The 23,899-nt window shown below is 41.3% G+C and overlaps 1 protein-coding gene across 2 annotated transcripts in view; it reads left to right on the top strand.

Moving 5' to 3' along the window:
• The window catches only part of GARRE1 (granule associated Rac and RHOG effector 1), an 89,018-nt gene that overhangs the window by 452 nt on the left and 64,667 nt on the right, over nt 1-23,899 (top strand). Inside the window, exon 1 of one of the 2 annotated variants that reach the window (XM_055412296.2) lies at nt 1,102-7,098. The exons of the other annotated variant lie outside the window; for it this stretch is intronic. The gene's annotated coding sequence lies outside the window, so the exon portion shown is untranslated. Of the gene's footprint in view, nt 1-1,101; nt 7,099-23,899 lie in introns of those variants that run through there. 2 annotated transcript variants of the gene reach the window in all.

The raw sequence follows: 23,899 nt of genomic DNA, 5'->3' as shown, positions 1-23,899 counted from the left end.
TCCGCGGAGGGACCTCGGCCTATGGGTCTCGGGGTCCGCGGGGACTGCCTAGGGACGCGGCCCTCACGCCGCCCCGCGGCTGCCGGTCGGCTGCGCTCACCTTCCCCGCCGGGGCCGGGCCGGACCGGGCCCCGAGGAACACGATTTTCCGGCCCCGCTGAGCCCGTTGGCGCAGTCGGGCCCGGGGAGGTTGCGCGGCGACCCCGAGAGGGCCGGGGCTGAGGATGAAGGACCCAAGCCCGAGGGGCGCGCGTAGGGTCAGGGGTGTGTCTTCCTGCTCTGCTCTGTGCGGGGAAAGAAGCTTGCCTGGTTGGCATGATAAGAATTTTGTTTATTCTCCTCACAAATTTTGCCCGATGGAATACTTAGCTTTGGGAGGAGAGGCCCTAATTTGAAAATAGCTTGTTTCCGCCCCTCACTCCCATTATAAGAGGAATTCATTCTCCTTTCTTTTCGCTCAAGACAACACAAAGTATTGTGACAGTACTTTTTAAAGTGACAGTCATCCTGCAACCTACCACTCAGTGATAGCCGTTGCTAACATTTTGGTGATACCAATAAATACGTGTGTTATCACTTTTATGGACTTCATAATATACTTTTGTATATCACAATTTAACCAAGTCCTATTGAATACGTAGGTTGTTTCCAATTCGTCACGGGATAGATGATTCTGCCACAGGGATTTGTCTGATGGTTCTTTTAGGATAAATTAACAAATGAGGTCAAAGGTAACATTCATTTAAAAAATCCATAGTAGTATTTTTCTTTTGTTGACGCTTCCAAAATTATTCTCCATTCCAGTATTTATAACATACATCCGTCTTTGCTTCTCATTTCATGGTTTTATTTTGTTTTTCTTTTAGCTGTTTAATTTGCTTAAAATAGAGTTTTGGTTTAAGATATGAAAAATTTTCCAAATACTTTCCCAATTTTATTGAATAAGCTATAATTGCCATTTTATCATGTTTTATACCGAAAGTTCTAAGTATGTGTTTGTAAAGGACTCCTTCCAGATTTGATATTTAGATTTTGTGTATGCTTTTTCAAAATTCCATTCACAGTATCTTTTTTAAAATTTATTTTTCTTTACAAGTCCAGGGAGTATTTAATGTTTGAATTATTTTTTTAATTTTTATTTTTTGAGATAGAAAGTTCAGTTACTGTTTCATTTGCTTTCTTACTGACAAGATAACAAACTCCATATGAAGAGTTCAGGTTTGTTGTGGCAACTTTTCTGTCTGGCATTTGAGATTCTAATCTTCCTCTATTTTTGCACACGAATACGTAGGTTAGCATTGGAGACCAAGATAGAAAAGTTCTCAGATTCCCTTGGCAAGCCTAGATTTTTCTATCTAAAATTATCCCTGGATTTTTGGAAGACAGCATGTTTTAAGCATCCTCTTTAAAAAATTTTAAATAAGTTGCACATGATTCAGCTGAAAATTTTGCTAAATGTTTATTCTGTTGCTAATCTGAAGCCTAATACACCAGGAGCTTTTTGTCACTCAAATCTAACAAGTCTATAGGAAAAATTACTGTTTCTGAGAGTTAGTGGACTGGGACATCACATGAGTTGAGTGTCCACTCTCTTCTTTTCCCTCCTGTGACTTTCTGCTTAGTGGAAAATGATGACCTTCCAAGGTGGACAGAGAATGTTGCTTTGAATAAGGAATTGCTTTTTTGGAGTTACAGAAAAAGTGAGATCCCATTTTCTCTTAGTATAAGTTCACTGAAAGCCTGGATGTGTCAGGGGTTGTGCTTCAAATGTCTTTATTCATACTGAATCCATCCTCCTGATGGTCCCTTAATGGATAGACACAGTGGCTGCTGCTTTCTCATTTCCCTTGACCATAAGTATTTGGCATGGTGAGCCACACTTTCTTGCTGTTGTGAACCTCCTCTTGGTTGGCCTTCTTGATGCTATCATGGTCATTATCTTAACTTTGTGACTGTGCTTTCTCATTTGTCTTTGTTTCTCTTCTTCTTCCCACATCTGCCTGGGAGCATTTTGTATTTTTGTTGTTGTTCAGTCACTAAGTTGTGTCTGACTGTTTGCGACCCCATGGACCGTAGCACACCAGGCTTCTCTGTCCTTCGCGGTCTCCCAGGCTTTGCTCAAATTTTTGTCCATTGAGTCAGTGATGTTATTTAATCATCTCATCCTCTGCTGCCCCCTTCTCCTTTTGCCTTCAGTCTTTCCCAGCATCAGGGTCTAGGCATTTCCTAAGGTCTCGCTTAATATCTCTGCCTCTGTCCCTCAGTGCATGCTCCTTCTCACTCATCCAGTATGTGACTTCTAGGTAGAGACCCATTTCATGCATTCACCCTGTTTCCACTTGGTGACCCCAACTCAGACTTTGCTGCAAGTAATTTCTTTCTCTCACTCTAACTGACCCCTGGACATGTTCCCGAGGCCATACTTTCTCCAGGTGAGGGAGCCCTTCACTCCTTCCCAAGGTGGCTTGTCCTGCATGACTCTCAAGTTCTTACCAGTTGACTTATTACAACTCTTCTCCTTTCTTGGTTTGGTTTGTATTTGCCATTTGCTTTCTATTCCTTACAGTTTGATGTAAACTTGTACCTTTGCTCTAAGGGACTTCAGACATAATATGATCCTACTCTGAATTAGAAAAGCGAGACCCAGTGAATTTAGTCATGAATTTAGTTAGCTCACGTTTATGGAGTATTTACAGTGTAGGCCAGTTCTGTACTGGCAGGTTGGAATACAGAGCTGGAAGGCATGGCCTAGGTAAGAAAACCAGATAAGCAATTTCATCAAGTATCACAAGTGCCTAGAAGCAGGAGAGAGGCTGTAGAGATCTTGTCTGTCACGTTCACTGCTGCTATCTCCACAGCCTGAAGCACAGTGTTTCCAGAGGGATTATTTGTTGATTGAATCAATGATCATCGGAGAATGAAATCAGAATGAATGTTACATCAATTATCTATAGAAAAAATACAAGGCAAGAGAAGTTTGTAAATGTAGATTTGACAATTTCAGGGAAAACTTTCAAGTTCAACCAGAATGACCCAGCTATAACCCTCAGAAGGCATGATTGGAATGTGTTTGTGGCCAAATGCTTAAACTTAATGTATCCTCAGAAGAAAGACTGGGACTCTGAAAGGAGAGGTTTTGGAAGATATCTTTGGAAATTGGGTTGGTGGGTCCAAGAGAAGAATTGACTTATGTGTTTGTAGTACCGTCTGGGGACCCTGGTTGGAGGAGCTGTGTTCAGTCCTCCACTGGGCCTTTGCTCTTCCAGTCAGATGCGTGCCTCTCTGTTGACACCTCTAGTGGGCTCTAATGGGAAGAATCTTTCCTTTGCTGCCATGATCTGAAAACCCTTTGATTAGAACATGACTACATGGAGATTTCCTGTTGAGAGTGCTCTTCATCCAGACTGTTTGGTCAGTTTTGGTCTGTTTCCCCATCCGAGAAATGGGGTAATAATAACACCTTCCTCTTTGGCCCCCCAGTAAGTGCTCAGTATTAGCTCTTGTCAGTATTTATAGAGTTTGTAACTGGCCTTCAGGGCTTCCCTGGTAGCTTAGTTGGTAAAGAATCTGCCTGCAATGCAGGAGACCCTGGTTCAATTCTTGGGTCGGGAAGATCTGCTGCAGACGGGATAGGTTACCCAGTCCAGCATTCTTGGACTTCCCTTGTGGCTCAGCTGGTAAAGAATCTGCCTGCAATGCGGATGACCTGGGTTCAATCCCTGGATTGGAAAGATCCCTGGAGAAGGGAAAGACTACCCACTCCAGCATTCTGGCCTGGAGAAGTCCATGGATTGTATAGTCTGTGGGGTCACAAAGAATTGGACATGACTAAGCAACTTTGACTTTCAATTCTCTGGTTAATACATCAGTCATCTTTGAGCTTAGATAGCCTGAATCAATCCTCCTGAACCTACTTGTTCCTGAGTGCACTGACAAAGCTGAGAGCCAGAAGGTGGGAAGTCATGACAGGTAGGCTCTTCCCAAACTGATTATTCAAAGAATCCAGCCACAGTTGTCAAGGAAGACTTCCAGGGGAAGGCTGGTCTTGAGCCGATTACTGTGGCAGGTAGTGAGTTCATCCCCACCAGAAGGGGAGCGGGCTTTTAGGCAGGGTCATGACAGCTACAGAGGTGTAGAGAAACCTTGAGGTATGTGATTTGAAGGAGATTTAGGGTGAAGGGTGGACAGACATGAATAGGGGAGTAGAGGGAAATGAGACTGGAAAGTGGGGCCAGCTTTTGAAGATATAATTCATAACAGTCTCTAGCTTTTGCATCAGGTGTTGTGTCTATCCCTTAGCCTCACTGTGCCAGCCAGGTGTCATGTGAAGTGCTTCTCATATATTACCTTGTTTGCTCCTCATAATAATCCTGTGATGTAGGTATTTACTGTTAAAGAGTAATGACATGTCAGATATCACCTACAAGGTCTCTGCCCCTTGATTCAGCCTGCATGTTGCTATAAGGCTAACCCTTGATATCTGCTATGCACCTAAAAGCGTTTTGTGGCTCCTGTTTCCTAATGAAGTCCAAGGTCACAAGATTTTCTGACTTCATAAAAACATCTTGGGTTAAAGTGTGAAAATATGTATGTCTTAGTATTGAATCAAAACAGCTTAGGTGCAGAATGCATCAAGCGCAGAGAAATATCATCTCAGTGAAAAAGGCAAGATGCAAGATAATGTGTATATGTGCCATTTGTGTAAAAAAAAGAGAGGGTACTCATGAAACAGATTTCTAAGAGCAGGAAGATAATTCTTGAATGATAGAAAAGAAACAGTGATTGCCGTTGGAATGAGGCTCCAGAAATTGAGGTTGGTAGACTGACCTAGCTTTTTCTTGCATACTCTTTTGTACAATATGATTTTTTTCAATGGTGTACTTGTATTATCAATTAAAAATTAATAGGGGGACTTCCCTGGCAGTCCATTGGTTAAGATTTTGTGCTTCCACTGTAAGGCTTCCCAGGTGGCTTAGTGGTAGAGAACCCGACTGCCAGTGCAGGAGACACAAGAGATGCGGGTTTGATCCCTAGGTCAGGAAGAGTCCCTGGAGTAGGAAATGGCAACCTATTCCCAGTATTCTTGCCTGAAAAATTCCATGGACAGAGGAGCCTGGCAGGCTACAGTCCATGGGGCTGCAAAGAATTGGACACAACTGAGTGACTGAGCATGCACGCATGCTTCCAGTGTAGGGGGCACAGGTTCTATCCTTGGTCTAAGAACTAAGATCCTACAAGCTGCAAGGCACAGCCAAAAGAAAAAAAACGGAATTAAAAGCTAACTGTCCATTGTACACAACAGTCATTTAGAGAGGGAATGTAGCTTAGAAGTTAAGGGCAAGGACTGTATGCAGACTGCTTAAGTTTACATCCTGCGTCTGCTACTTAATTAGGCACGAACCCCTAAGCCTCTCTTTACCTCAATTTGCCCTGTCTGAAAAGAGGGAAAGTAATAGTGCCTACCTCCTGGTGTTATAGTGAGGCTTAAAGGAGTTGTTGTTTGTGAAGTCCTTAGAACAGTTACTGACAGGTGTGGGTTTCTGGTGGTGGTGGTTGTGGTGTGGCCCTGTGTTATGCACCAAAGTGACTGTGAAGATATGTCCCGTCTGTCTCTGTGTGCTCACAATTCATCTGTAAAGGCTCCATGGGAACTGAAGGGGCTGAAGATGGTTTCATCGAAACAGAGGATCTTAAATACTGGTCACTTCTAGAAAAAGTGAGAGAAAAGGAAACAAAGTGGCTTGTTCTGGGGGTGATATGTGTCCGAGATGGACTGAGGTAGAGAAATGAGGCAGGAAAGAGCTTTGAGGGAGCCTGAAACTGGGGTATATTAATGCCATGGCCAGTCACTGTTCTTAATATATATAAAACAATGATATGATTTATGATAATGACAGTTTAGGCTTGATGAAATGTGGTAGCTCTGCCTTGATCTTTCACATGATTGTGGGGTGTTCCTGTGTAATTTCTTTAATGAACCTCTTAATGCAGTACATGGGGGTTACTTCCAGGTTGGTGCTTGTAGTCAGTGCTGCCAGTGGGCATCCTGGATACAGGCCTGTACATTTCCTGAGTCTGTTTCTAGGGTTCATTCCTAGATGGTGTCGATTTTTTAAAAAAACTATTTTGACTGTTCTTGTGTCTAGGCCACCGTCAGCTATGTGCTTTTTCAAATTGGTAGTTGCAGAGAATCATAATATGAAAGATTGATTTTGAGTGTGCAATTAAAGCTAGGTATTACCTGAAAAAAATTCACATTTTCTTAATTGAAAATGATTTGGGGATTAGGTGCCAGTGAGATGGTCATTATGACTGGCGAACCTAGAAATACCTGAGTCTTCCCCTACCCAGCTCCCAGATCCCAGAGAGGGATGTGTGTGCCTGAGAACAGGTAGAGGAAGCTGGCTTGGCTCCCAGACTTGAGAGCCGCAGTCTGGTAACCTAGGCAGGGAGAGGGGAAAGTGGTTCCTCTCACCAGGGACAAGGATCTGACGTCTTTCTTTTTTTTTTAAATTTTCATTTATTTATCTGTATTTTTGGCTACACTGGGTCTTTGTTACTGTGTGCAGCCTTCTCTAGCTGAGGCGAACTAGGGCTACTCTTTGTTGCGGTGTGAGGGCTTTTCATTGTGGTGGCTTCTCTTGTTACGGAGCATGGGCTCTAGGCTCAGGGGCTCTAGTCGTTGTGACTTGCGGGCTCTAGAGCGCAGATTCAGTAATTGGTGTGCAGGCTTCATTGTTCCACAGCATGTGGAGTCTTCCCGGACTGGGAATTGAACCTGTGTCCCTGCACTGACAGGCGGACTCCTGTCCACTACACCACCAGGGAAGTCTGCAAGGACCTATCTTGTGCCCCCATGTCAAGGTAGGAGAGAAGGCACCTGTGCTTAAGTTGCTTTGTTAATGTGCTTTGTAATGCAAGGTGATTCATTCCTTAGCACTGCCCCTGTTCTTTCTCTAGTTTGGGGCTGAAAGAGGAGGGAGTGGTAAGCAGGGAAATGGGAGGAGCCTGATTTCCTTCCCCTCTGGAGAACACAGGGCAACACTGCTTTCAGTTTCTTGCCGGGACTTTGGGAGTTGAGGCCAGAGCTGCAAGAAGGTAAAAAATATTTTTGAAAGTTGTTATAACTATGTGGGGGTGGAGGTGAAGGGGAGTTTGTATTTTTAATGATAGTAGACCACAATGAAGAATTAAAAAAAAAAGATAAAATTCTGCCCTCTGACTGGTCTGTGGCCTGTTTCAAAGCAGTAGCTTCCATTTATTGAGTGCTGTCCTTTATGGACTTAATCCTCACTAAAGTCCTGAAGAAACTGAGGCACAGGAGTTCAGTAATTTACTTAAGATCTTGGGTTAGTAAATACCATCCATACAGTTGCTAGTTACTGAGAGCAGGATTTCATATCCAGGTCAATCTGTCTCCCAAAGCCATAACTGTTTCCATGAAATCTCTCAATGTTGGAGCATCTTACCCCACAAATTAAGAATATGAGCCACTGCAGTCCTCCTCCTAGGGCTGTCTTGCCTGCTTCGGAAAGAAGCTGGGGTGAGATGAGGAGGAGGCTTCTTGAATGTCCTCACTGCTAAATATTTGACTTGCTGGAATGTTTGCGGAGAAGAATGAGCTCCTGAGCTATAACTCTGATTTACTGGGGCTTTTTGAGAGATGGGAAGGCTTGCTGGGTGTGAAAATTGGAGGCTTTGTTCCCAATCCAAAGAAGGGAACTTCTATTATATCCATCAATAAAATTTTTCATGGGTACCTTAAATTTTCAGAAATTATCCTGAATCTGAAGTGTATTTATCTAAAGTTTATATAGTTCCTCTCTGTAGTAAGAGAAATAGTTTCCATATTACAGTTTGATTTACCCCTTTGTACATAAGCTTCTTGATAAATACTTGTTTTTCCCCGTTGGAGGTTAATTTTGGATAGGTTCCACAGTGCAAGTTGTTAAGAATGAGTAGTGCTATAGAACTTTAAGATTTCTTAAATGACTTTCTAATGGATACATAAATTTGGAAACTTTGGACTAGACTTAACCAGAGCAGAGTAGATCAAAGCCTTTTCCTGCTCTAACACACTGATATAAAAACTGAAGGTTTTTAATAGGTCTAGGTTAAAAAAATTTTTTTTTAACAAATAAGGTTTGAAAAATTACATCAGTCTTTTGTAACTTTTAATTTAACGATTTAAAGTTGTTGTCTGTCTTTGATTTATACTCGAATTTCCATCAGCAGCATAGTTTGTTGTCATGAATGTCTTCATAGTGCTTGGGTGCATTTTGATGTACAAATTTTTATTGGTTCAAGACCATTTCAGTTTATAGATAAAACTTTGTTTTCCCTGAGTAAACTTTTTCAGATGTTTAGGAGCCAACTTTGTTCACCTTTTGGAGATGTGGGGTAGTTCTTTACAGATAAACTCCTTGGCAAGACTCTGACTTCCCCTTGCACCGCCCCCCCCCATTTCCTTTTGGAGATTTCTGTTCAAAAGAGATTTTTTTATTTTTGACTCAGAGCATTTCTCTAATACAATTCAAAGTTCTGATTTTTTTTGTTTATTTGGTCCTACCTTATAGCTTACAGAGACCTGCACCATTGGCAGTGAAAGCAGAGTCCTAACTGCTGGACCACCAGGGAATTTCCTGGCCTATTTTGTTTTTAACCTGTGTTATTCTGAAACTAAATTTTAACTCTGTTGCCTTTGTGGTTAGAAAAAATTTATTTTTTCTGCTGTAACTGAAATTATCAGTTTTTTGTAGATTACTGAGTATAAAAGCTTTTTGACAATCTGCTAACTTGGCTTTGTTTTTATGGAGGAATGTCATATTTTGTGATGCTAAATTGTTTTAGAGCATGTGTCAGCACAAGGGTCAATCAGGTGTCACCCCGTGGAAGCAGTGTTATCCCATTAGACCAGAATCTCCTTGACGCCAGCACTGTTAACCTATGCATCATAGGTGCCTAGAACATTCAGGCACAACTTACAGGGCTGAGCCATGCTAGAGGACACAGGTGTAGACATATCTTTAACTACGATAGAGTCTAGCTATGATTGGAAATGTTTAGAATTCTGTGAATAGAATTTTTATTAGTAGAGTTTTTCTGTCTGCTTGAGTTTTCATACCTCAATATGATTTTAATATTTTTTGTTTTGGCTGCACCAGGCTACATATTTAGTAGGGTTTTTTCCTGTCTACTAGCGTTTTCATACCTCAGTATAGGAAAGCTTGGACTGCAGATTTTGTCAGCAAGTCAGTTATTTAGTAACTTTTTGTTTTGTTTTGGCTGCATAAATCTGTATATTTAGTAGGGTTTTTTTTTTTTTTTTCCTGTCTACTTGAGTTTCCATACAGGAAAGCATGGGTTTCAGATTTTGTCAACCAGTCAGTTATTCAGTAACTTTTTGTTTTATTTTGTTTTGGCTTCACCACTGGGCATGCATGCAGGATCTTAGTGCCCCAACCAAGGATCTAGAACCAGTGCCCCCTTTAGTGGAAACACAGAGCCTTAACCACTGGGCCACCAAGGAAGTCCGTGTCTTAATAGCAGTTTTAGTAGCCACTTCTTGACCAGGAAAAATATAGTTTAATCTTGGTACCCTTAAAATTTTTTCATTGACTTTTATTTTTAACTCTGACGTTTCAGGAGTCGTCATACGATTCTTAAAATTAACATGGGTTATATTCCTTGGAAACTTTCTGTATAAACTAGAGCCCAGTTTTGCCCGTATTTTTCTTTGGGAGCAGTCTCCTGGGCACAGAAATAGTCTGGGCTTGGTGGACCCCTAAGTGTCACTTCCTTTCCCCTGTTCTTGGCTCTCCATGCCTCCCTTTCCGTTTCCATGTTTTAATGATACCCTCCCTGCTCAGTGATTTGTGTTCAGGAAGCTAGGCAGTGATTACTTTTGTTTCTACTTTGTGAATTTCCTCCCCCACTTCCTATTTTTGCTGAGCAACTACAGGAAGTGAGGCGTCTCCTGGCTGGCAGCTGCTAAGTCCTGATTTTAGGTGGCAGAGAGCAAGGCTTTAGGGCTTTTTTTTTTTTTTTTAATTTTGTTAATTTATTTATATATTTTTATGTTTATTCTTTGGCCATACCACATGGCATGTTGAACTTCCTGACCAGGAGTTGAACCTGTGTTCCCTGCAGTGGAAGCATGGGATCTTAACCCTTGGACCATCAAGGAAGTCCAGGGGTTTAGGGCTTTAAAAAAAAAAAGCATTTTCTTTATTATTTTAAGCTTGTTTTTTGGCCGCATCTTGAGGCATGCGGGATCTTAGTTCCCAGACCAGGGATCTAACTGGCATCCCCTGGAGTGGAAGTGCAGAGTCTTGACCAGTAGATCACCAGAGATGTCCCTTAAAGCATGTTCCACCTTTGTCCACAGGAATCATAGAAGCACACTCTTATGATTGGGTGATTGGGTTGAGATGATGACATGTCCTCCTCAGCCTGGGGTTGGGGAAAATGGTACTCCTCAACTGGAGGGCAGAGTTTTTGGGAAGTGGTTGAGGGGTTTTTCCAGAACACTGGGACAGCGTAGCCCTGTGGAGAAGCAGCTGCTGTGGGTGGACAGTGTGACAGGCGCCAAGGGTGAGTGGAAGGGGCCTGTTGGAAGTGAGGCTGGAGCGGGTGATTCTGGATTGGGGAGAGGGGGCCTCGATTGGCAGGCTTGGAGTGAAGTGAGGAGTCCCATCTGCTCTGAGATCTTTGACAAGGCCTCAGCCTCTACAGTGCTCTCCTTCCTCCCAAGTCCCAGCGTTTGATTTCTCAACCAAGTGTTTAGCATTTACCTGCCTCTCTTCCAGTGATACCTTAAATGTATCTATTTAACTTCTGGGGGAAGTTTGTATCATCTTCCCAGAAAGAAATAACTTACAGGTTAGCTACCTGAACATGGAAGGACTTTGTTTAGCAGAGTTGCTCAGTAGCAGTACTATTGACCTTTTGGGTGGATTATTCTTTGTCTTTAGGTGGACAGGGGACTGTCCTGTGCATTGCAGGATGTTTAGCAGCATTCCTAGCCTTACCCACTAGCACTTTCTCAGTTGTAACAACCAAAAAATGTTTCCAGACATTGCAGAATGTCCCCTGGGTGGATGTCTGTGTTTGTGAGTGAGTGAGTGACAGTGTGTTTGTGTGTTTGTATGTATAGCCTCGTCTTCACTTGTTGAGAGCCACTATGTTAAAAGATTGAGTGCTGACTTACTGATTTTGTGAAATGGGATAAAATAGAATGTTTGGTCCCTTGGGATTGGAGCTATTTGTTAGTTTTATTCCAGTATCTGATATTCTCATGCATTTTTAGCTTGCTACTTAGATTTTGCTGTTGTCTGTCTATTATGCTTTCATTGAAAGGTCTTGAGGCCTGAGCATCTGGAGACTTGGCTTCTAGTCCTCATAGGCAATTCTCTTTCTTGGCCTTAAATGCTCGCGGGAAGCTGAACAGTACTCATATAAGGGAGAGAGCAAGAGGCATTTAAGATGTAAGAGTAACAATAGCCAACATTTATGCAGTGCTTGTGCAGACCAGGTGACCAGGATTGAACTGTGAACTGTGGTGAACACAATTGGCAGGACTGAATGTTGTCAGAGACTGTAAGGAAAGGGAACAGGATAGGGACCATCTGTGCTAACACATTTAAGGTTGATATCAAGGCAGTAAATATACAGGAGGAAGACCAAGGGATGGAAGGATGACTCGGTAACATGTCTTATGAGTCTAGTCCCAGGAGAGTTGAATTTGGGTACGGATATGGGTATGATCTCCTAAAGAGAAACACTTTTCTGTTTTTTCATCTCTCCAACTCAGCTTCCTGCCAGTTCCTGTCAAGAATCCTATAGCATGAAGCCATCTCCTCAGGATAATAAGTCTAGATAATTGACAGAGGTAGAGTAATGTAGTGATGGAGACCTCTGCTGCTAGTGGCAGGCCCCCCAGGCGCCAACCAGCTCTTTTGGGGACTATTTACCTCACCAATGTAGCAGGAACCTAAAGAACTCACTCAGCTTCCTACATTACCTCACAGTGTAATTAGGTAACAAATCAGGTAACAAATGTGAAGTGTGTAGCACAGTGCCTGCTACCTAGTGTCCATTCAGTTAATGTCGGTTATTTTTCTTTTACAGGTTAGTGAACAGTAAATGAAATTATGTATCCAAAGCTCTGGGTGTAATGCTTGACACAGTGTAGTCACATCATGATCAGTTATTGAGGAGAACTTGGGTGAACATGCCATTTTGTCAGCTTTTTTTTTTTTTCTTTTTCAAGTGAACTCTTTTATCTAGCACTTAGCTTACTGCCTCTGTGGCTAGCAAGGCTGAACATATATATGAATGCTGTATAGAAATAGCCATTAAATAAATATTCAGCAAATAGCTGTTGAATGTTTACAAGGTGCTTAGCACCCTCGAATATCTTGAATGAGCTCAGTGACCTTTGTTGGAGGTGGCAGAGAAACACAGGGGAAGCTGGCAGTTGTGATGTAGTACATTACAGTGCAGCAAAGATGACGCTAAGACAGGGCTCAAAACAGGATGTTATGGTTGCACATGCAGGTAGTCCTACCTCAGGCTTTGTCAAGGTCTCTTCCCAAAGGAGGTGACGTGTTAGACATCCAGGAGAAGTGAAAGTAGGCTGGGAGAGCTTTCCATGCAGAAGGAGCTCAGTGGGTAGATGGTGAGAGGAAAAATGGCACAGGCATGAACTAGGCAGAAATGGGATGGGGGAGGTGGGAGAAAGATGGGAAGGTAATGGAGAGTCGTAATTGGTTTAAAGCAGGAGAGTGGCGTGATTAATCACACAGCAACCAGAGAAGAGCAGTCCAGGTATTTGGAAGTTCACTCACGAGGCTTCTCTATAATTCAGGCAGGAGATAAAGATAGTTAGAACTTTGGATTGACAGTGAAAATAGAAAAGACTTGTAAAATGTTAAGGAGACAGAACGAACATGACTAAATGATTAATTGAATATAACTCCAGGTTTCTGGCTTGTTCATGTAGGTTAACAGTGATGCCATTCACCAAGACAGGGAAGGAATATGGAAAGACTGGGGAGAGTTGGTTCTGGACATTTGATTCGAAGACCTGTGCACTAGGCCGTTGAATATTTGGAATATGGAGCACAAGAGAAAGACTGGGGCTAGAGAGATGGATTTGGGGATCCTCCCCGTGAGAATTTGTTGATCTTCGAAACAGACAGGGCACAACATAGAGCTCTGAGGAACCACAGCATTTCAGCTCTGTCAGTGACTCAGAGAGGTGACTAACAATGGCCAGAGGGGCATCAGGAGAGCAAGGAGAACTGGCATCTTTGTCTATCACTCTTTTTAATGTGACAGCAGAAGGTGAGCCAAAAATAGTAGAGTCCTAAGGGGAGAGAGAGAAAGACCTAAGAACTGGGTCTTCTGGACATTTTCTCTTGTCTGAATAGATACTTTAAATTTGTGAATGTTGGGGATAAAATTCTTCAAAGCATTTTTCTGGAATGCATTTCTAAATATGGCTTGTGTCATTCTGACTGACCAAAAAAAAAATCACCATGGAAATGGTTGTACTTTGAACTTCATGGACAATAACTTCACTTACCTCCCTAATTTCCTGTGAGTGTCCCCACATTATCAACGGTGGATATTTAGATTTACATTGTTGTGGTCTGGAGAGGACAGAGATTTTTCTGTCTGTTTTCTCTGAAGAAGGAGTTGTTTTTGGAGTCGTCATCTTTATTTTAAATAACAGTTTTATTAAAATGTAAGTTACACACCATCAGTTCACTCACTTAAAATGTATCATTCAATGATTTTTAGTATATTCATAGTTATTACAACTACCACCACAATTTCAGAACGTTTTCATCACTTCAAAAAAAAACGCTGGGAAAAAAAAAAGCAGTTAGCAGTCATTCTTAGTTTTTCCCAATCACCCTAGCCCTAGGCAACCATTAATTGACTTTCTATTTCAATGGTTTTGCCTATTCTGGACATTGCATTTTAATGGGATCATGCAATTTGTGAACTTTGTTTCTGGCTTCTTTCACTTAGTGTAATGTTTTTAAGACTCTATGCTATTTTATGTATTAGTACTTCATTTCTGCTTTGGGTTTTTTTTTTGGCGCTTGGCATGGCTGGTGGGATCTTAGTTCCCCAACCAGGGGTTGAAAACCAGGCCCCAGCAGTGAAAGCACCAAAATCCTAACTGCTGGACCACCAGGGAATTCTCATGCTTCATTCCTTTCATGCCTGAAGAATATTATTCCATTGTATGACTATATGCCACTAAGCTGTTACACATTTGGGTTGTTTCTGCTTTTTTACTATTATGAATAATATTGCTCTGGACCTTCATATACAGGTTTTTGTGTAGACATATGTCTTTCATTTTTTTGGGTATATACAGTTGTGGAATTATTTGGTCTTATGGTAGTTCCATGTTTAACCTTTTGAGGTACTGCCAGACTGTTTTCCAAAGTGTCTGCACCATTTTATATTCCCACAGATTCCAGTTTCTTCACATCCTTGCCAACACTTGTTTTGACTGTATTTTTATCATAGTCATCCTAGTTGTAAAGTGATATCTCATGACTTTGATTTGCATTTCCCCAGTAGCTAATGATGTTAACCATCTTTCCATGGTTGTTGGCAATTTGTATATCTTCTTCAAAGGGTTCATCTATTTTTGATCATCAGTTTGGACAAGGTAGATGAAGTTGTAAAACCTGATACTGTAAAAGAACAGATGAACATATAGAGAAATGAGGGAAAAGCATGCGTGTGTATGTGTGTGGTAACAGATGCTATAAACAGAAAAAGATGAAGGACAGCTCCCCAGAGAAATAACTGGCGCCCTTTACCCGTGTCAGGCATGAGCTTGAGAAGCAGGGCGCTTGACGACCCTGCTGTTTAGCTGTGACTTTACTTCCAAAGCAAAGCCTCTACCACGGTCTCTACCTTCTTCCGCACATTACCCTGTCTTAAGACTACAGGTATTGCAGCCACCGCCAAGTTTCTGTAGATCTGTGGTCTGACAAGTAGAGGGGTCACTTGCCACTTGGATTAACAGTTTCATTTATATTGACGTCTGTATCAGAATTTCTTCCTTCTTAAGTTGAATAATATTCCATTATATGATTATACCCCATTTTGTTTATCCATTCATCCATTGATGGACATTTGGCTTGTTTCAGCCTTTTTGCTATTATGCACAATTCTGCTATGAACATTGGTGTACAAATATCTGTTTGAGTCCCCGCTTTCAGTTTTTTTCTGTATATACCCAGGAGTAGAATTGCTGGATCATATGGTAACTAGTTATTAATGTATGTTTAATTTTTTGAGGAACTGCCATACTGTTTTCCAAAGTGACTATACCATTTTACATTTCTACCAACAATGAGCAGGGCTTCAGTTTTTATATCCTTGCCAACATGTTGTTTTCTGTTTTCTTTTTATAATAGTCTTTCTAATGCATATGAAATGGTATCTCATTTTGGTTTTGCTTTGCATTTCCCTAATGATTGGTGATGTTGAGTATTCTTTCATGTGTTTATTGATCACTTGTTGATTTCTTTGACAAATGTCTATTCACGTCCTTTGCCCATTTGACAATTGTTTTGTCTGTGTAAGTGTTTTTGAGTTGTATGAGTTCTTTTTATATTCTGGATATTAATTCCTTTTCAGATGTATGGTTTACAAATATTTTCTCCCATTCTTTGGGTTATCTTTTTACCCAAACTTACCTCTGCCAGTTGTGTCCTTTGATGTATAGAAGTTTTAATTTTGATGAAGTGAAATTAGTCTAGTTTTTCTTTTGTTGCCTGTGCTTTTGATGTCATATGCAAGAAATCATTGGAAGTCCAAATGCATTGATTTTTATATATTTAGGGAATTTCACTCCAAAAGAGTTTTTCTTTCGATTCTTAGATTCTACCACTTCTGGCCATGAATAGAGCTTAATTTTCAGGTTGACTCTGAGTCAACCTGACATGGGCTGGGTAGTATTAAATGGGTTCCCTAATTTCTGGCTGGATAAGAATTCCTGGGCTTATCTTTTAGTTTTTGACCCTAGATCTAGAATCAGCGATTCCTTTCTTTTTAAAAAAAAATTATTATTTATCTCTGGTTTCATTAGGTCTTCATTGCTGCGCATGGGCTTTTCTCTAGTTGCGGGCCAGTAGGGGCTACTCTTCATTGGGGTGCAGGGGCTTCTCATACGGTGGCTTTTCTTGTGGAGCACGGCTCTAGGCACATGGGCTTCAGTAGTTGCAGCCCACAGGCCTGGTTGCTCCATGGCTTGTGAAATCTTCCCGGCCCAGGGATCCACCCTGTGTCCTCTGCATTGGCATCCACTGTACCACCAGGGAAGTCCCAAGAATCAGCCATTTCTATAAGGAGTTCTCATTCTAGTTGGTGGGAGGAAATGGTATTAAGGGAAATAATTGCAACTGAGGTATGAATTTAGGTCTTTTCAGTAAAGTAAATGTGTACTTTTTAGAAAGAAAAAGATAAATCATGATTCAAATTTAATAAAAGGATTAAAAGACTTTTATTTCTTTGATTTTATATTTGTCTCTCTTCTCCTTTGTTGACCAGAGAGATACAGTCAAGATCCTGTTTTAATTTGAAATAACCCTTTTCTGTACCACTAATAGGAGTTGGCTGATTCAGTGGCCAGGAGTGAGAAACATGGAGGAGACCAGATGGATAAACCTATTTCCCACTCCTGACTGTACCTGCTGATCCAAAGCTGGGCATTTATCCAGCTCTTATGCTTCTCCACCTGCCTTTGGCTTTACGGGTTCTGTGAAACATCTAGCTCTGCTCTGGTTTATCTTGTACAATTTCCTCTGCTTCCTCTCTGTCTTCTAGAAAGTGACCAGCACTTAAATAGACTGTATCCCTCAGCTGTTCTTATTACTGTTATGTTGTTTCCCTTGTGGATATCTTTACTGTTATGTCTTTGGGATTTGAGCAAGGTAGGCAGGTAGGTACATGTACCTGTTATATTTAGTCCGTCATCTTGAAATGAAGCTACTTTGTGCCTTACCGTTTCTGACAGTGCGTGCTGAGTGCTGCATGCGTGCTTAGTCACTTCAGTGGTGTCTGACTCTGTGTGACCCTATGGACTGTAGCCTGCCAGGCTTCTCTGTCCATGGGATTCTCCAGGCAAGAATACTAGAGTGGAATGCCATGCCCTCCTCCAGGGAATCTTCCCAACCCAGGGATCGAACCTGAGTCTCTTATGTCTCCTGCATTGGCAGGAGGGTTCTTTATCACAAGTGCCACCTGTGAAGCCCCATTTCTGACAATAGGACTGTTTTTCACTCCTTTTTCTCTATTGGCTTAATGACTGAACTGGATTTTAAATTGTTCTCTGTATTCACAGATAACAGCTATCACATCATTGAAACATGATGCCAGCTGCCCTAGAATACAGAGATTTCTACTCAGTTAAGGGATTAGGTGACTTTTTAAGACCTTTCTTGTCAGTAACTTTTTCTCAGACAAGCAGAATAATAAGGCCTACTTATTTTCACTTATTGGAATGATGATAATAGGATCATCAAACATTTAGTGCTTAATATGTGCCTGACATTATTCTACATGCTTTCTATGTATAAACTCATTTAACTCAATAACTGTAGTTACGGTTATTATCCCTGTTTAACGACGATGAAACTGAGGCACAGAGAGGTTAAGGAACTTGCCCAAGGTCACATAGATGGTAAGTGGCAGAGCCAGATTCCCCCCCAATTAGTCTGCCCCAAGGCCACTGTTTTCCACTACATTCTCTGAAGGGAAGCTCTTCAAGTTTTCTCAGGATGACCACTTTTTTAATGTTATCAGTTATGGGTATAAGAAAACCCTTTTTAAAAAAAATTTGTTTATTTTTAATTGGAGGATAATTGCTGTACAATATTGTGTTGGTTTCTGCCATAAGGAAAACCCTTTTGTACTTAGCTTTTGTCTAGTTTCAAGCCTGTTCTTTGTTATTGGTTGAATTACAAATTGCTGCTGACTTTGATTACAGAAAGGAATGTTTTAAAAGATGTAGTTAGGTCTGAGTTCAATTTTAATTTATTGAGAGTTTTTGCAAATTGTTGTAGTGTTGAAAAGATGTGACATCTACTAAAATGTCCTTTTCTACTATGTGTTTGAGAGTCTTAGGCAGTGTTAAAACTTATGAATACAACACAAATCTTACAAGCCTTGGCTGCAGCTAACTTCTGAGGTCTTTCACAATGCATATTTATTTCCATGTAGCATGAATAGTGGATTCATAAATGGTGAATATTTTCCCAGTGAAAATTCTTTTCAAGAAAATACAGAGCAGAAATGTCCTTAAATGGATTGAACATATTTTAGCCCTTCAGGGAGATAAATAGAGGGGGAAAGCTTTCAAAAAACAGCAAGATAAGCACTGAGAATACTTTACAAAAGGAAGGGATGTATCCCCGTGCTTTACATACAGACTTTTTTTGGCTTAACCGGGTCTTTGTTCCTGCACCTGGGCTTTGTCCAGTTGTGGTGTACAGGGGCTACTCTTTGATACTGTACATGGGTTTTCCATTGCAGTGGCTTCTCTTGTTGTGGAGCACAGGCTCCAGGCGCTTGGGCTTTAGTAGTTACGACACATAGGCTCAGTAGTTGTGGCACACGAGCTTAGTTGCTCCATGGCATGTGAAATCTTCCTGGACCAGGGATCGAACCTATGTCCTGCATTGGCAGTTGGATTCTTATTCACTGTGTCACCAGGGAAATCCCTTTTTAAACTTTTTATTTACAGAAATGTTTGATCATGTACAACAGTAGAACAGATAATACAGTGAACCTCATGCGTGCCTATCACCAAGCTTCCAGCAACATTCTGTGAAGGGCTGTTATGATGACTGTCATGATGATAACTCCTTAGATGCATGTCACCACCTTCTTTGCATATTGTTTCTGGCAAAGTCCCATTTGAAAATGATAGGGCTTGAATAGTATTTCAATTCTATGATACTTCCTTGAATTCAACACTGTTGAGTTTTGATTACATCAGAGATCAGCACAGGAACACCAGATCTATTAAGAATAAGTAGTAGCCAATTTTTATTTTCTTAAGGGTCTTATTTGTTCTGTCTGATGAAGAACCCCAGCCTTAACTGTGGGACTAAAATGGTTTTGTTAGAAGCAATTACGATATAAGCAGAAGTTTTCATTGAATTGTCCAGCCAGCCCCTTGATTCTAAGATATAGAATCATTTATCACATGGAGGTGGAAGTCCCTTTCTGGATTTTTGAATGAATAGGAATGCTGATGAAATACATGAGTTGCCGTAAGTAGTGTTTATATAGTCTGCATCTTCAGATGTCCTCATCCTTGCTACTTTCAGCAGGTTTTCAGCTCACCAGTTTTGTTCTCAGATTATAGTATGTGTCTAGAACCACTTGAGAATCTTGTGCAGAAATGCATATTTTTTTCTGCTCATAATTCCAAAGATAGATTCTTTAGATTTGGAGTGTACCCCAGGTATCAGCATTTTAACAGTCATTCCATTAAGAGGGATAGTCTAATTCTAATGTCAGAGAAGGAAGTCCTTAAGCTATGGTTGGCTTTTTCCTTTCATCCTAGTCCAGCACGGTTAATGTTAATATGGGATCTTATCAAAAATCAAAAATTGCTTAAAATTTTCCTTTTTTTTTCGCTATTCTTAATAACATATTCAGTGGGCATTATAACCACTCCTTGAACACTGATGTGACATATAGACAGGCTTATCCTGATACAGATGCATCTTTGGTCTTCTTTTTTTTTTCCTCTTGGCTGGGCTGGGGCTTTGTTGCTGCATGTGGGCTTTCTCTAGTTGTGAGCAGAGACTGCTTTCTAGTTGTGGTGCGCAAGCTTCTCATTGCAGTGGCTTCTCTTGGGGAGCAGGGGCTCTAGGGCGCATGGCTTCAGTAGTTTCAGTGCATGGGCTTAGTTGCTCCTCGGCATGTGGAATCTTCTTGAACCAGGGATCGAACTCGTGTCCCTTGCCTTGGCACGTGCAGTCTTAACCTCTGGACTACTAGGGAAGTCCTGCACCTTTGGTCTTTAACAATTCAATTATGATGCTCATGACCTGAGGACCACACCTTGAGAATATAGGTGCACAGGCCATGATATAGATTCAAAGGGTCCAGTATGGAGATTTCCTGGTGCTTCAGTGATTAGGGACTCTGTGCTTCCCCTTTAGGGGGCACAGGTTCAATCCTTGGCCAGAGAACTAAGATCCCACAAGCCAAATGGCATGGCCAATGAAAAGCCAACCAACCAAATTAAAAAGTAATCACAAAGGGTCCAGTGTGTATTTCTCTTTGGTTCCCTGGAATGTGTTAACTTGAGCCTTTGGCCTCCCCTGTTTGGTTATCTGCTGGACCAACCCTAAATGCAGTTTTGATGATGTCATCTGCTGCCTCCAGCTCTATGTAGGGAAGGGAAGGGAAGGGAAGCACGGGAGAGTGTGAACAGCAGGTGGTTCTTCATCTGGGACTCCAAATCCAAAACTGAAGGAAAACTCTAGTGTTTTGGATACATGTTTCACTATGGAGTGTTTTGTCATCAATTTCTAAAAGGAATCTGTGACCTTTCCCTCCCCACCTCCTTCTACTCCCCCACTCTGCATACATACACACAACAGAGAGCCGCGTCCTAGAGCAGCCTATGTGACAATCACCTGGCCTCTAGACAGCAGTTGTAGGGACACCAAATTGCAAAATAGTCTCTACTCTGTGGAATCAGAATTGCTTTTCATCATCTGGTAAAAACTGCAAGCCACAACTGGGCTGGGTGGCCAACTGACGGGTTGGGGGGCTAACTGTGGCCAACTGTATTGCTTAGCTAATATTCCATGTGTCCCCCTACATTTCCCAGTTTATCTTGCAGTTACATTAGCACATGTGACTAATTCTGACCAAAGGGAAGTGACATGTGCCACTTAGGTTGGGAAGTGATGTGTGTCACTTATATTGGGAAATGATGTGTGTCATTATATTGGGTGGCAGTGAAGAGTGGATATGGGTTTCTTTTCTTGTGCTAAGGTGACTGTGGAAAGTACAAGTTCCAGTGATGTCCCTACAAGCTGAAGGGCTGCCAGACCCTCATTGAATGTTATGTGAGCAAGAAATAAATCATCTTAGGTTAGGCCACTTCTTTCAGGATTTGTTCCTGTAGCATAGCTTAACAAGGATAGTGCTGAATAGAATACTTCCATATGCATTTAGAGTTCTGGGAGTAAAGATGCAGGTACTATGCGGTCTAGTGCAGGACATTTAGTACCTTGAGATCTTTTTCCTTCATCTGAATTGAAAGGTATCCCTGGAAAACTTTTTTTTTTTTTGGTTGTGGCATGCAGGATCTTAGTTCCCCGACGAGGGATCGAACCCATGCCCCCTGCATTGGGAGCTTGGAATCGTTTTTTTAAATGTAGATTTTTGTCACTTTAAAATTTTATTTATTTATTTATTTTTGGTTGTCCTGAGACTTCGTTGCTGCACGGGCTTTTCTCTAGCTGTGGAGAGTGGGAGCTACTCTCCAGTTGTGATACACAGGCTTCTCATGACAGTGGCTTCTCTTGTTGAGGAGCACAGGCTCTAGGGCACATAGGCTTCAGTAGTTGCAGCACATGGGCTCTAGAGCACAGGCACAGTAGTTGTGGTGAAGAGACTTTGTTGCTCCAGGGCGTGTGGGATCTTCCTGGATCAGGGATCAAACGCATGTCTCCTGCGTTGGCATGTGGATTCTTTATCACTGAGTCACCAGAGAAGTCCTGAGCTTGGAGTCTTAATCACTGCCATGCAAGGGAAGTCCCCCAAACTTATTTTTTATTATGTACCTTTTGCTGTTAAATGAGAAGTTACATGGGGAAAATAACAGCCTTGAGATATAATTCACATACCGTATGTGTTATAGTATATTCAGAGTTGTTCAACAATCACACTGTCTAACTTCAAAGCCTTGTTATTACTCTGAAAAGAAACCCTATATTCATTAGCAGTGACTCTCCATTCCATAAATCTACTTGTTTCTATGGATCTTCCTATTCTGGGCATTATGTATCAGTCAGTGTATATAATATGTAATGTCTTGTGTCTGGCTTCTCTTGCACTTAGTACAGTGTTCTCAAAATTTGTCCATTTTTTATAATAGCATGTATCAGTACTTCATTCCTTTATATGTGCATAATATATATTTAATGTTCCATTGTATATCTGTGCCACATTTTGTTTATTCATGCATCAGTTGATAAGAGATTTGTGTTGTTTCTTTTTTTTTGATTATTTTGAATAAGGCTGCTGTGAACATCGATGTGTAGGTTTTTTGTGAGTTTTTCGTCTCTTGAATATATACATTGGAGTGGAATTGCTGGGTCATGTGGTAACACTGTGCTTATTTTGAGGAGCTGCCAAACTGTTTCCCAAAGTGCTATACTTTTTAGAATCCTACCAGCAATGTATGAGGGTTCCAGTTTCTCTGCATTCTCGCCAACACTTGTTATTGTTTGTCTTTTTGATTGAAGTAATCATCTTTGATGAAGCTGCTGCTGCTGCTGCTAAGTCACTTCAGTCGTGTCCGACTCTGTGTGACCCCATAGACGGAAACCCACCAGGCTCCCCCGTCCCTGGGATTCTCCAGGCAAGAACACTGCAGCTATATGCAAACCAGTCAGTGAGATATTAATGTATATTTTAACTTGTAAGTTGTTCTTTAAGCAGTTGTAATATCCATTGGCATTTTTATAAAAATGTTCACCATGAGCTTAGCACTAAAATAAAAAGTATAATGAATAATAACAGTTCCTCTGCTTGTTTAGTGTTTACAAATTTTATTTTAAAAATAATGGATTCTAGAAGGGGGAAGGAGAATCCCAGGGACTGGGGAGCCTGGTGGGCTTCCATCTATGGGGTCTCACAGAGTCGGACACGACTGAAGCGACTTAGCAGCAGCAGCAGAAGAAGGGGGAAAAAAGGAGTCGGTGATTCTCCAAATGTAATTGTTGTCTCTCTTTTTCAAAAATTAATTTATTTCTTGGCTGTGCTGGGTCTCCGTTGCTTTTCTTGGGTTTTCTCTATTTGCGGCAGGTCTCTGGTTGTGGTGCTCGGGCTTCTCACTGTGGTGTCCTCTCTTGTTGAGGAGCACAGGCTCTAGGCACACGGGCTTAAGCAGTTATGGCACACGGACTCAGTAGTTGCAGCTCACGGGCCCTGGAGCATGGATTCAGTATTTGTGGTGCACGGGCTTAGTTGCTCTGCAGCATGGGAATTTTTCTGGACCAGGGATTGAACTTGTGTCCCCTGCACTGGCAAATGGATTCTTATCCACTGCACCACCAGGCAAGTCTATACTTGTTCTCTTAAAGCATAAATTTGTCTCTATAAATTATGTACTTCTAATTTATCAGGTAGATTATACCTTAAATATATAGGCTTGAGCCTTTTAAAATCACGATGAAATCCTGAAAGGTTGTACATAATGAAGTAGTTGAATTGTTACATTAAATATATTCTGGGGTTCACTACTTAAAGGAGCTTCTGTGTATCTTTTAAGATGGTCAGTAACCCTGTGATTATTTGTTTCATAGATTGATGTTTTTGTATATTATATTTTTAAGAAGAGGAGTACCCCATTATGTTGGGAATACAAGTGTTTGAAGTAGTATTATATACATAGTTGATCCTCACATAGATTCTCACAAATCTCAGATCCTGTGTTTGCAGATTAGCTTAGTGGCTAAAATTTATTTGCAACATAAAATAAATACTTGCAGAGCTCTTGTGGTCAGTTGTAGACATGTGCAAAGTGGCAAAAAATTTGAATTGCCCAACATGCACACCCCCAGTTGGGGTTGAACAGGGTGACAGTCTGCCTCCTCATTTCAGCTCT

Source organism: Moschus berezovskii, chromosome 22 (assembly GCF_049115385.1).
Source record: "Moschus berezovskii isolate FMDL1 chromosome 22, NW_MosBer_1.0, whole genome shotgun sequence".
Classification (NCBI taxonomy): domain Eukaryota; kingdom Metazoa; phylum Chordata; class Mammalia; order Artiodactyla; family Moschidae; genus Moschus; species Moschus berezovskii.
This window is presented reverse-complemented; position numbering and strand designations above follow the sequence as displayed.